A 14,420-nucleotide genomic window follows, 5' to 3' on the forward strand; every position below is an offset into this window, starting at 1 on the left:
GCCCAAGCCCTTGCTAAGTTAAAGCCTCTTGTTAATGAAGAAAAGTCTTAACATATACCCTTAATTATGATGTACTAATATAAATTCAAAACATATTGCATAATAATTCAGAATTAATAAGCCTTTACATTAGTCTACGTATACATTGGTAGCCACTCCCCGTGGGCACATTTCAAACATGTGCATTATTTTGTATGTTAACACATTTTCTATGCAGCTTTATCACACAATTTATTGCAAGCTTTTGTATTAATATTTCTTTAAAAACGTACACTCCAACACTGTCAAGCCAGACCATAAAAAATTCCACAAACGCCACAATGCGTCCATACTCTTTGCTAATTAACACACTAGTATTAACGCATAAGCATCCGATCCTTCGCTGTTCTTTGCATTTGCTGTGAATTAAGTGATGTTATCTGTCTCGTGCAAGGCGCGGTAAGAAGCAGGAAGATAGATGGGCGCAAAGTTCAACCTGCCACACTTGTCAGTTTCACTTTCAGACTACCCTTGAGAGGAGAACTATTCTTTTGTTTTATGCGCAGGAAGGAAGGGTCGCCTACACTGCGGTAATAGCAGAGCTACAGTCATCTGGATGTCGAAACTGTAGCTCTGGAAGGCCCTGCTGTTGAATTTTCTTACCTGCAGACACAAGGAAACATCGCACGTAGAGGTAACAGGAGAGATTTCCGCTTCTGACGGGTGGAGGGTGTTCAGCAATAGTGAGAGGTAAGGTTGTTTAAGCTCCGAGTGAACCGACCTCTTTCACCTCTTCTTGAACTAAATTCTTACATTTTCGTCCTTCTTTTAAACAGCTCCAAAGAAGTTCATATTTTGCAGACCTTGTTATATAAATGTATTCGGTAACTCTATTACCTACTGTTTATAGCCAATGCTTGCTCCATTTGGTAGCTTGTTATTGCAGCGTAACTCTGATGAGTTCTCTGTAAAGCGCCTTAATTATGGAACAAGAGAGTTAATAAAAGCAAGAAACAGCAGGTGAGCTGACCCCGAATGAATGTTTACGGTACTGCGTCTGCATTATCATATTGTCTTCAGTTCTGAAATCCACCTTTCCTAATGGCTGTGTGTACAGGATAGGGCGCAGGAGGAAGCTACCAAGGGCCACGTGTAAGTACCGTTTGCGACGAGAAAAAAAGCATTTTAGTATGTACAGACCCATTATTGCGATTCCCCATGGGACCCCTTCACCTTTGTGAATGCATGCAAATACAGTTTTTTAGAGCAGGCAGTGGTCACAGGGACCACTGCTTGCTCTGAAAAAATGAAAAGAAAACTTTTTATTTTAGTTTTTGAAATTCATTCCGTTTTCCTTTAAGGAAAATGGGCTGGATAAAAAAAAAAAAATACTGCTTTATTTAAAAGCAGTCACAGACATGGTGGCCACCATCAATGTGAGTGCCGCCATTCCCAATGGGGTCGCAAATTGCGACCTACCACAAGAATATTCATGAGGTAGGTCATTTGCGACCCCATTGCGAATCGCAAACAGTGTCATTGACACTGTTGTACACCAGGCTTTGCAACTCGCAAAGGGGGATAGATGGCCCCCTTCCTAATTGCGACACGAAAACCCTTTTTGTGACTCGGTAAATAGATTACCGAATCGCAAAAATGGGTCTGTACATACTAAAATGCTTTTTCCTTGTCGCAAAACAAAAGGTCGTACATCAGGGGCCACATGTACGAAGATCAGGTTTTGCGACTCGCAAATTGCAAGACTTAGCAACTCCCAGTTTGCGAGTCGCAAAACCTGATGTACAACAGAGGTAAGTACACTGATTGGGATTCCCAATAGGATCGTAAATGACATACCTCATAAATATTAATGAGGTAGGTCAAAAGTTTCGATCCCATTGGGAATGGGCGCACTCACAGGGATGGTGACCTGCTGAGGACAGCAGACCACCATGTTTGTGACTGGTTTTCAAATAAAGCAGTTTTCTTAAAATGCAGTTAAAGGAAAACGGGATGTACTTAAAAAAAAAAAAATAATAATATATATTTTCATTTTTTCAAAGCAGGCAGTGGTGCTCTGTAAAAATATATTCGCTACTATTCACAAAGGGAAAGGAGTAACTTAGGGACCCCTTCCCGTTTGCGAATGGGTTAACACCAATTTGAAATTGGTGTTAACTGTGATTGTTTTGCGACCGCATTCACGGTTGCAAAACAGTCATACATAACATTCAAATTCGGTATTTGGAAGGGACACCCTGAACATGCCCCTTCCTATTACATAAAACCTGGTAACAACTACTGAATCGCAACTTGGGCTTTGTACATCGCCCCCAAAAAAATTTGAGTCGCAAACCGGCCGATTCTATGAATCGGCCCATTTGTGACTAGTAAAATGCTTTGTGTATGTGGCCCCAAGACATTTAAGTGACTCGGTTTTATTAGTACATTAGTGGTTGAAGGTACTTTCCCTGCATGGATGAGTTACCTTCAACATACACCATCAACAAATGTGTTATAATTGGACAGGTCGGTAAAGGAGTAATATAAATCATATCAACTTCTTACAAAGTGATTAAAGCATATAACCACCTTTAAGGGGTTGGAGGAAAACCGGTACGTCCCAGAAGAAAAAAAACTAGGAAAGCAAGTAGCATGTTTTCAATAACTGGGGAGTTGAAGTTTCTGCACGGAAGGGTGAGTGAGTTTTCAACTCTGTGAGCTCAATGGGCTGTTTTTTATTGCCATTTCTCCTACACAGACCAATCTTAACCTACATCCTAACCAGGCCCGGGGACATTTAAATGAGTGGTCAATTGCTTCCTAGTGTCTGCCGGGATCTCCATTTTACTAATTTTGTATTGGGTGTGACTCACTGCACCAACAGTGAAGCATAGATTTCTTTACGGCTGAAATGCAGAGTCTTAAGCCTTCCTTCTCCTTCCTCAACCAAGCCAGCCTTGAACTTTGACAGTGTCTGTGCTCGTGTCTCTAATTACTGCCAATGCCAGTGTTGAAGTGTCTGTTAGTAATGACCAAGATGGGCCTCTACATGACGGCTCCAGTGTATGGGGTGTGTGACTGGTTCCCTTTTGTATTGACATTATTGGGATATATGTCTTTACCTGGAGACTGGTGAGAGACTTGGGCTTCTCCTAGTATTACCTCTGTGACTGGAGTTCCCACACTGGCCATCATTCAGAACCTTTGAGAATAAAGAAAGGGTTAGAGTTCCTTGAAGGTCTTTAGGCTCCATTAAGATAATTTTACTGTTCTTTCAGTGTATACCTTGAGTTCTGTGTGTGTTTATTTCAAGGTCTACCATCATCACTGCATCATCTTAGCAGGCAACCACTAGTAGCACATAAGCACTGGATAGACAAAGGTCTAAGATGCGCACTTCAGCTATTGGCTTTGCGAACCATGCCATTTTCCTACGTCCATACTTGCTTGCTTAGATTTAACATTTTTGGCAGTGTTTGTGGGGCACATAAGCCCTTGGGACCCCTCAAATTGCATGCTACGTGCTTCTCAGGAACACTATTAATAAGCCCCAAAAATGGAAAAGTTGATAACCTCCATTGACCGCCTTTGTAGAATATGTGGTTGGTGGGAGATGATTGTGGTTTTAGGGAAGCAAAGGAGTTCTTATGGGAGCTGTTTACCAGACTCTTTTTTTAGGGACTGTCTGGATGTGACTACACATAGTCCACAGTGGAGCAGCACACAGAAAGGCTTATCCTAAAGGCATTACTTCTCTCCTGGCTTGCACTGATGGTGCTGACAGCCTTACACAGATCGTCCCCTAGCCAGCCTAATGAGATCACAGATGCTGTCCAGAACCTCTAAGCCTGTGCTACCTTAGCACAAAACTGGAAATGTGCTGCAGAAGTAATGTTCTTAACTACTGTAGAATTGTGCAAACATCTGCTGAATCCTTTCAAGCCCATTACAAAGACTGAGGTGCAATGCTGAAAGATTGACTACTACAAAGATTAAGCGAGATTCTGTCTAGTAAGAACACTCCTCATCCTCACTGCATAGGCTTTTCTTCTTTTGGTTCTACTTTGATCCATGTATAGTGGTCTAGCATGCAGATAGTTAGCCAGACTGGGTCACTGATGCGGTCTGTTGTGACTGATGTGTGTACTTGGCCTTGCACCATTTTGTTCTTCCCTATTCCCAGGTCTCCGTACTTCACTAATGTCTATAACACATCCATGATCTCCGAGACACTGTCCTCCTACCTCGCAGGTAGCAAGTATTTGTCACTTGAATTGCTATTGCTTCTTTATGTTCTTTGTGGTATTTATACGATCATGAATATAATGGGTGACTTGCTACAAGGTACCCATTTTAAAGGGAGATTGCAGTAGTCCTTTGTTACAGGCAGTTATTGCCAATCACTGTTTACAAACTGTAACCATTTGCAGAGCCTGCCTCACCATATTGCCATTTCCATACTACATTGCATTGTCTTCATGTTTAAATTTTTCAGGAGTGGTCTGCTTCAGGTGTGTTTTGATCTTCACAAATATTAGAACTCTGTTCCAAGCTTTGGCAACATTAGTATTTCTCTAACCTCATCTAGATTTTTTAGCCGGCCCTGGTATTCATTACTGCATTGCTTTATCATTGAATATTGTTTTACATAGACTTCTAGCAAGCTAACATTTTGGATCCTAGCATTTATACACTATATTAGTGTAGATTAAAATATTTTTAAAGGGTTGTGTTATCACACAACTCTAGTTAGTCGTCGGCAACTGAGGAAACATTATTTAGTTACTGTTCCTAGATTCATCCTACATCACCGTCCCTGAGCTAGGTCTTGACTGCTCGTCCACATATAGAGAGAGATCCAAGAAGTCTTAGTGAGGTCAACATTCCGATGCATATCTGGTGTTTGGCACTGGCAGCTGGTGACATTTAAATATTATGGGGGCGCAATCCTTGGCTCAAATTCCAAAGAGCTTTTCCTTGAAGGGTTGTGTCACACTTTCTTGCACTATGTTTATTGTATCACTCTGATTCAGTCTGACTTGGTCTCATGAATTCATGCAGTCTCACTCATTCTTCTCTGGCCCACACTGTCTCACTCAGTGCCACTCATTGTCATTCATTCTGAATTACTGTCTTACTGTGGCTCAGTCTCACACACAGTCACACTCAGTTACCCTCACTGTCATTCTCCCTCACACGCTTACATTGATTCTCACACACACACTCATCCTTACTGTCACTCATTATCACTCAGTCCGACTCAGTCCTTCACTGACTCTCCCTCACTTCAGCCCACACACATTGTCACACAGACATGCTCACAGTGCTGGGATTTCACCATCCCTAAACAGTATCTCTGATTGCTGGCACAGGCACCTTCATGTACCTGTGTCAGCAATCAAACAATGTCCCTAGCTGCCTCAGTTTGTTGTTGGACCCGAAGCATGTCTGAATTATATTTTTATTATATAAAGAGTGAATGGACCACAAAACACAGAGGGTCTAGTGTAGCTGTGGAGCCCATAAAGGAGAAACTCCATTGGTCCAGGGACACCTATCCATCAAACCAAGCCATCCACTCAATCATCCATCCTTTCACTTATCCACCATTTTCATCCATCCATTCATCCATCAATTCAACCAGCCATCCATCCTTTCACTCATCCATCCACCCTCTCGCTCCCTCTATCCTTCCTTTCACTCCATCCATCCATCATCCTCCCTTTGGCTCATCTATTTATCCACCCTTTCACTCAGCCATCCATCCGTACACCCATCCATCCATCCATCCATCCACCCAGTTACCTTTTCACTTAACCATCCATCTTTTCACTCACTCATCCCTCTCTTCATCTATTCATCCATCCATCAATTCACTCTTTCACTCATCTATCCATTCTATCATTTCATCCAGACATCCATCGACCCTGCCTTTCATTCATCCACCCACTTTTTACTCATCCATCTTTACTTGCATCCTTTCACTCATCCATACTTTCACTCTATCCATCCATTCCGCGATCCATTTACCCTTCCACTCACCCATCCATCTTTTCACTCATTCTACCATCCTTCCATCCTTTATCCCATCATCCTATCCATCCATCCCTTTCACTCATACACTCCTTCTAGAACCCCACCCCACTTTAGCAGCGAAAGCGGGGGGGGTTGTCAACGATGCCTCTGATGCAGGCAGAAGCTTAACTGCACATTTACCTCTTAGCCCACTAGTGCAGCTGGTTACTTCTCTCCCTTGGGCCTATACGGTCATGATAAGGAGCACTCTATCTCTGACCTGCTCAGCTCTATAACAGTTTAGGTGAAACTAAAGTCATTTCGAACCATGTATTGCAGCCAGGAGAGCAACCCATTGCACCCTTCCTACATCCTACCCCTCTGTGATGACCAACATATTGTTGCCACCCACTCTCTCCTTGTCTCATTGCCCTACTCCACCCACAGCCATAGAAGTGGATTTCGTAACTCCTCCCAGGGCCACTGTTTTTGTGCCCCAAAAGCAACAGAATCAATTGCTTTATAATTGAACACTCCCTCTCCGATGATGTCACAGCTGTAGCTACTGCTTACAGGTTGAAGAAAACCTCACCCAGCTGCCACTTGCACAGTAGGGCATCTGCAAACTTCACTAGAGTTCACCCAAGAGATTCAGCACACTGTCTTGGAGCAGTGATTAATTTTCAGCTGTTCTGTGTTTATTTCCCTGTTCTTGCCTCTTCCCTCGAGGGTAGCAGTTCAACGCCCCTTTTACCCATTAACACTAGTCACCCTTGGTGTTTGGTGCACTGGCTGGCAAGGACCCTCAGTATTCTTCATGGACAGCTCAGTGACCCTTACATCTGTGTTCCCAGAGCCCGACCCTGACAAATGCCAAGGATGTTTTTACTGTCTGTACTTCTGACTGTATCTACTCCTTCTCTGTAGCAGTTATCCAAATAACACCCAGACATGAACATTGACATGTGAAATCTGTGAAAAATACCTATGGAAACATACACAAGCCCATGAACACAGCATTAAAGCTCTAACACTTGAAGTTCTGGCACTGAAAAGAAGACACTCAGACACAGGGCCAGCTTTAACGTGGTGTAACCATTGCCGATGTACTGGGCGCTGACCTTTGTGGGGGGTGGGAGGGGGTCACTGACCTGGGAGGTGGAGTGCTGTGTTTGCAATAACTAAAGATTTAAAAGCATCTGCTTCAGAGTTCTTCTTGCATCCAGCTTTCAGGAAGCAATTAAAAGTTATCAAGATAACTCTTGTGATTAATGTTCCTGCTAGAGAGAGAGATCTTTAGTCTAGTGGCAGTTTTGACTCGCCATAAAGTAGAAAAGAGGGTTAATATGCCTGTTGTAAAGAACAGATCTGTATTTTATGTGAAAGCTGAGTGGATTAGTAAAGCCAGACTTTACCAGTGCTTTAAACAAATGAAATGTATTTAAGAGAAGGGCTGTTGGACCTGGCCCTTTTTGCAGGGTCATCCCCAAACGTGTTGCCTCCTTCCTCCTATTTTTCCTGACCTGTTTTTGTTGGCTTTAGGATTCTGGGCACTTTACCACTGCTAACCAGTGCTAAAGTGCATATACTCTCTGTGTAAATTGTACTGTTGATTGGTTTATCCATGATTGGCCTATTTGATTTACTAGTAAGTCCCTAATAAAGTGAACTAGAAGTGCCAGGGCCTGTAAATCAAATGCTACTAGTGGGCCTGCATCACTGGTTGTGCAACCCACATAAGTAGCCTTGTAATCATGTCTCAGACCTGCCACTGCAGTGTCTGTGTGGGCCGTTTTAAACTGTAAATTCGACTTGGCAAGTGTACCCTCTTGCCAGGCATAACCTTTCACTTTTTCTACATTTAAGACACCCCTACGGTAGGCCATAGGTAGCCCCATGGGCAGGGTGCAGTGTATGGTTAAGGTAGGAAATATACTAATGTGTTTTATATGTCCTGACAGTGAAATACTGCCAAATTCAGTTTTTACCGTTGCAAGGCCTATCTCTCTCATAGGTTAACCTGGGGGCTGTCTTTAAACATGATTAAAGCATTGATTCCCTTTGGGAGCAGATAGACATGTGTAGTTTGGGACCTCTGAACTCACAATTTAAAAGTGCATCTTTTAGTAAACATGATTTTAAGATTGTGTGTTTGAAAATGCCACTTTTAGAAAGTGGGCATTTTCTTGCTTAAACCATTTTGTGACTCTGCCTGTTTGTGGATTCCCTGTCTGGGTTAGTTTGACAGTTGGGCTGTTTGCACCTCTCTCCAGACAGTGACACAAAGGGGGCTGGGGTGTAGCCTTCCTATTCTGATGAGCCATCTGTGGTAGGAGGGAGAGGAGGAGTGGTCACTCGCACCTGGAAGGGCTGTGCCTGCCCTCACACAATGCAATCTCCAACCCCCTGGTGTGTGTTTGAGGCCTTGCCTGGGGAAGGCAGGATTTCACAAACAAGTGATACTTTCCTTTGAAGTAAGCCTACTTTAAAGGCCAAAATGGGTATAAGAAGAGCACCCAAAACCACAGACTTTAGACACTTCATGGGGTAGGTACTGTGGGGGTCATTCTGACCCCGGCGGGGTCGGCGGGAGCACCGCCGACAGACCGGCGGTGCCCCGCAGAGCATTCTGACCGCGGCGGTTCGGCCGCGGTCAGATGCGGGAAACCGGCGGTCTCCCGCCGGTTTCCCGCTGCCCTGCAGAATCCTCCATGGCGGCGGAGCGCGCTCCGCCACCATGGGGATTCTGACACCCCCTACCGCCATCCTGTTCCTGGCGGGTCTCCCGCCAGGAACAGGATGGTGGTAGGGGGTGCCGCGGGGCCCCTGGGGGCCCCTGCAGTGCCCATGCCAATGGCATGGGCACTGCAGGGGCCCCCGTAAGAGGGCCCCACAAAGAATTTCAGTGTCTGCTATGCAGACACTGAAATACGCGACGGGTGCCACTGCACCCGTCGCACCCCTGCAACTCCGCCGGCTCCATTCGGAGCCGGCATCCTCGTTGCAGGGGCATTTCCGCTGGGCCGGCGGGCGCTCTTTTGATGAGCGCCCGCCGGGCCAGCGGAAATGTATGAATGGCCGCCGCGGTCTTTTGACCGCGGTGCGGTCATTTGTCGGCGGGACCTTGGCGGGTGGCCTCGGCCGCCCGCCAAGGTCTGAATCAGGCCCTGTATCTCACAGACACTTCTGAACACGAAACCTGCTGGTGAAGAATCCCTGAACCAGACCTGCCAAGAGGAACTGCCTGGCTGCCCAAAGGACTCACCTGGACTGCTTTTCTGAGAAGGACTGCTGCCTTGCTGTTTCCCTGCTGCCTTGCTGCTCTCTGGCAGTGCTGAGAAGTGCTCTCCAAGGGCTTGGATAGAGCTTGCCTCCTGTTCCTTGAAGTCTCAGGACCAAAAAGACTTCACTCCTGCAACTGGAGTCCTTGTGCGTCGAAAAGCATGCTAAAAACAACACACAGCCTGCATCACGGTGAGAAATTCACTGCACACTGAACCGGAACGACGCAGCCCGACTTCGCAATGAGAAGATCGACGCAGCACCAGCGTAGCGTAGCATCTGGAACTTTGATGCACGGCCCACTGGATTGACGCACAGCCGACCTGGAACGACGCAGCCCGGCTTCCAGAGAGAAATTGACGCAGCGCCTGCCTTGCAGGAGAAATTTCAACGCAACGCCCACTGGATCGACGCAGTGCTTGTGACTTCGCTCTGCAAGCCCAGGATTCCACACACCGTCCCCGGGACGCCAGAAAACCCCACAACCCGTAGAAGAACCAAGTCCGCGTGCCGGAAAATGACGCAAAGTCTTCCACGCATCGCCTACTCTGCGGACCCTTGCAGAGATTTTGAACGCAAACCAGGTACTTTGTGCTTGCAAGAGACATTTATTGTTTTTAAGGGACATTTATTGCTTTTTCAAAGACTTAAGAGACTTATATCACTTTTACAGTGATAGCTCAACATTTACTTATTGTATTTTAATCGTTTTGACCTGCATCTTATCAGATACATATTCTATATTTTTCTAAACACTGTGTGGTGTATTTATGTGGTGCTATACTGTGTTATTGCATGATCTATTTCACAAATACTTTACACATCAGCTTCTAAGTAAAGCCTGTCTGCTCAGTGCCAAGCTACCAGAGGGTGGGCACAGGATAATTTGGATTGTGTGTGACTTACCCTAACTAGAGTGAGGGTCCTTGCTTGGACAGGATGTAACCTGACTGCCAACCAAAGACCCCATTTCTAACAGGGGCTATGGAGAGATTAGGGGCACTTATGCCAGGTGGTAGTGAAGTAATCCAAGGAAGTGTCAAGGGGAGCAAAAAAGATTGTCACAACAGGTGCCACCAGTGCTAAATCTGGCCCTGCTCTATCACTGTGACATAATCCCTTAGACATGAAACTTAGACACTGGGCACTAACACTGAAACAATAACACTGGAATACTAACACTGTGGCTTTGACACTTTGATATGGACATTGGGGCAGGATACTATGGCAAGGACAATGGAAAGGACATTAACACTAGGAAATAGACATAGGTACATGGTCACATCTATGCAGTCACTGGGTCAGATACAGTAGGACACATATACTGATAAACCATTATGTGTGCATAGTCTCAGAAACATGGACCATAATTTATTAACACGAGAACAGGGACACAGACAATAGAACTCAGACACAAACCTTTGGATACAGATCAGGAAATATGGACAGTTCCATAGAGATGGATACTGGCACTGGGGCCCGTACAGGACAGAGAGAGGTCCCTCACAAGCACACACCACTCACACAACAGCCTTCAGAATGAATAGTCCACGCAAAAGGCAAATGTGCTTTCTTGATTCTGCACAAATTGTCTATATTAATTGAACCAATTCTGGGGATAGACTTTAAGTGCACACAAAAGGTAGCACTCTTACACAACAAGCCTGTAGCTAGAAGTATATTTTTAGGTGGGGGTATGACCCCCCAATAATGGACAACATTAAAGAAGGGCGCTTGGGGTCCATTCTCTCACTGAAATTGTAGGGAAACTGGTGCAGTATGCAAGATGATTTAGCATTTATTAGTGCTAATCATTTGAAGGAATAATTGAGTTTGATTTACAAAAAGAGGCATGTGTTAAAGCTCACCAATCATGCTTTTACACATCAACTTTAAATCCCATTGACTAGATGGATTTGAAGTTGGGGTATTGCAACGGTTGGATGGTTCAGTTACATTAGATCAAAAGCACCCGTAAAAACGTAGGCACGGCATTAGCATTCACCCATCATAGTTATAAGGAAGTTAAGATGCTGTACAAAAGGGGACTTCCTTCAGACAGTCACCAGCAAGGTACGTATCCATGGTAGAAGTTAGATGTTTGAGGGAGGCTTGGATGGGGCCAATTGCTGAGAGCACTAGTTCCAGCTCCAGTCGTGGGAGCCATAGTTGGCCAGGCAGCTGCCCTGTCCATAGGGTTTGCTAGTGAGTTATGAATTAACCATTTGCATATTGGATCATCAGCCCTTCCAAGTTTTCCAGGTCCATACCTGATGTGTTCCCCCAGTCCAGGTTTTGGCTTTGAACTGTGGGGCTGGTAGTCTTGCTTATTCCATTATAAAACAAAGCTACAAGTCCCAACATTTAAAGGGAAAAATCTGGGTTGAGCAGCACATTACACAAGGACTTGGGAAACCTGGCAGCTATGAATCATGCTCTGTGATGAGAAAACAATAAGGTGATGGATGGAATGCTTGAATTACTCTCAACCACTGGCAATTCAATCCCGATCCATTGTTTTTTAGCCCACCGTGCCACCTCAGTTTGTACCCAGCCATATGCAAATCAGTCTTGACCCCGCTGCTCATGAGAATGGTCCATCCTGAACTGCCAAGCCAGGTCCCCCCTGAACTGGAATACAAGCAACCTAGGACAGGTTTCACCCTATTTAGGGCTCTTCAACCAGGTATAGCTTGGTTCCAGCGGTACAGTGAACCTGGGGCCCATGTCTGGGCGTACGCTTAGAGCAGCTGATGTAAAACGAGCAAGATGATGGATGGAGTACTTGAATTAATCTCAGCTACTGGCAATCGCTTGGGCCGCATTCAAATCCATAATTTTTTTCCCACTATGCCACCTCAGTATGGACCCAGCCATATGAAAATCAGTCTTAATCCTGCTTCTCATGAGAGCAGTCCAGCCAGGCTGCCAGGCCAGGTGCTCCCTAAACCAGAACACAAGCAACCTAGGACCTGTCTGGGCTGCAGGCAGCCTCAAGGACTCCATTCCCAGTGGCTGAAATGTGGAAAAAGGGGAGGGGCCACACATCCCCCTCCCTGACTCGTTGTATGCTCCAAGGATCCCATCCCCTGAGGCCCATTTCTTATAAAGCCTCAATAGGCCATAGGGACCCCAGTCCTGGGGCCGCAAACACCAAAAAAGGAGAGGGAGGCCATCCAGCCCCCCTCTCTGAGCCTTAAACGGCACCAGGCACCCCATCCCTTGGGCCGGCTGAAATTCTCTGTCCCAGGGAGTCCATACCTGGGAAACATATGTTTGCTCCTGTCTGATGGGAGCGTTTTTAAATCTTCCGTCAAACTGGAGAAAACATGCCTTCCATATCTGCAGGACTGCAGGTAGGGAAGGCAAGTCTGCTCCTATACAAAGAGATGTAAACATGCTCCCGCCAGGTGGGAGCAGACTTGTGTTTCCCTGCCCGCAGGAGTGTGGACAGGAAGATAGACATTGCTCTCACCTCGAGGGACCAAGCAAAGACAGCTGCTTCCTCCGGGCAGGAGCAACGCTTGCTCCCATATATGAAGGGAGCCAGCTGATATCACAGGCTCCCTGGGGCTCAATCCATGGCCCCCAACTTGAAGTTTGTGGGTGCCTTCAGTGGACACCGGGGCACCCACTTGTGACCCTGAGGGATGGGGTCCCCACGGTCTATTAAGGCTCAAGGAGGCTGCGCGGACCCTTCCCCTATTTTATTGCTTTTTGCCCTGGAGGATGGGGCTCCTGGGGCCTCATAAGACTTTGGAAGGGGGGACTGCATGTCCCCCTTTCCTTAGAATTCATCCAGAGGAGATGGGGACTCCTTGGCTTATTAAGTCTTCGGGATGGGGTCTCCAAGGCCATAATATGCTTGGGAAGGGGTGCTGTGCAGCCCCCTCCCCTTAATTATTGTAATCAACCCATGGGGATGGGGACCCCAGGTGTTTTAAGGCTTCGGAGGGGGGCACCTGACCTGTCCCTTCTTATTAAAATATGTCCCTTGCGAATGGTGTACCCGGGGACTATTTGGGTTTGAGGAGGGGGGACACTAGCCCCCTCCCCAAATAGTAAGGCATTTGCCCCCAGGAATGGGGTCCCCATGACCTCTTAGGGCAAGGCCCCCCCCTCTTCTACAATTAAACTATGGTCCTGGGGGATGGGATCCCCACGGCCTCTTAAGGCTTGGGGTCAGGGGCAATGCACTCTCCTCCACTTTAATTAATATACGGCACAGGGGATGGTATCCCTGTGGCCAGGTATCCTCTCCCCTATCCTCTCCCCTACTGTGAAAATCCTTGGTCACGGGGATGGGGTCTCAGGGCCTCATAAGGCTCCAGGAGGGGGACATGACTTCATGATGTAATCATGTCTGCTATGCTCACTATTACAATAGTTATAACAGTAGCTCAGGATGATATTCATTGAACATAAGTAGCTCTTATTACAGAAAAGGTTGGAGACCCCTGGTTAAATAAACATATTTTATTAAGAAACTCTGGCAGGTGTCTGGGTCATTTTTCTTTTTTTTTGGGGGGGGGGGTGTGAGGGCAAACATTAATATTGGTTAGCCAAACCCTCAAATGCAACCCCATGACTACAGCCCTGTATGCGTGTGTGTTGTGTGACGTGGGTTACGTGATGACTTTAGCTCTCGTCCGGCAACTAAAGCTATCTGATATATATATGAAAATATTGAACTTACTGAATTGAAATATCTCAAGCTTGGAAGAGCTGTTGGTAGATGAAAATGGAGAAATATTGGGGTCTATTGATGTCAGATGTTTACAATAAATGTCGCTAGTCAGACCTGTATTTATAGTCATGTTTATGTGTTTCAAGAACTTGCACTTCCCTCAGAATATAGATCATGGAGACCTGCTCATCGTTCAGTGAAAGTTCTTGGGCCGTAGTGGAAGATGTACGTTTTGTCACAGAGATCTCCACCAACGAGACAGTGTCCTTTAAACATGACATGCAACTCTCGAACTCTAGATGAGCTCCCAACTTCTACAACATGACAAGTGTCTCAAATGTCTTATGAGCCAGCAATGAAGAGATTGTTCCAAACCATATGGTACCCTGCAATACAATGTCATGCATTTAAAAATGGTTTATTGTTAATAAAATCACCTGAATTTAGTTTGTTT

At 45.7% G+C, this 14,420-nt stretch overlaps 1 protein-coding gene across 2 annotated transcripts in view; it reads left to right on the forward strand.

The window, feature by feature from the left end:
• The first annotated feature begins 515 nt into the window (after nucleotides 1-515).
• Nucleotides 516-14,420, forward strand: part of LOC138288179 (apoptosis-associated speck-like protein containing a CARD) — a 52,068-nt gene continuing 38,163 nt past the window's right edge. Inside the window, exon 1 of one of the 2 annotated variants that reach the window (XM_069229503.1) lies at nucleotides 516-729. The gene's annotated coding sequence lies outside the window, so the exon portion shown is untranslated. The remainder of the gene's footprint in view (nucleotides 730-14,420) is intronic. The other variant, XM_069229504.1, reaches the window with a different exon arrangement.

The sequence above is a fragment of the Pleurodeles waltl genome, chromosome 4_1 (assembly GCF_031143425.1).
Source record: "Pleurodeles waltl isolate 20211129_DDA chromosome 4_1, aPleWal1.hap1.20221129, whole genome shotgun sequence".
NCBI lineage: Eukaryota > Metazoa > Chordata > Amphibia > Caudata > Salamandridae > Pleurodeles > Pleurodeles waltl.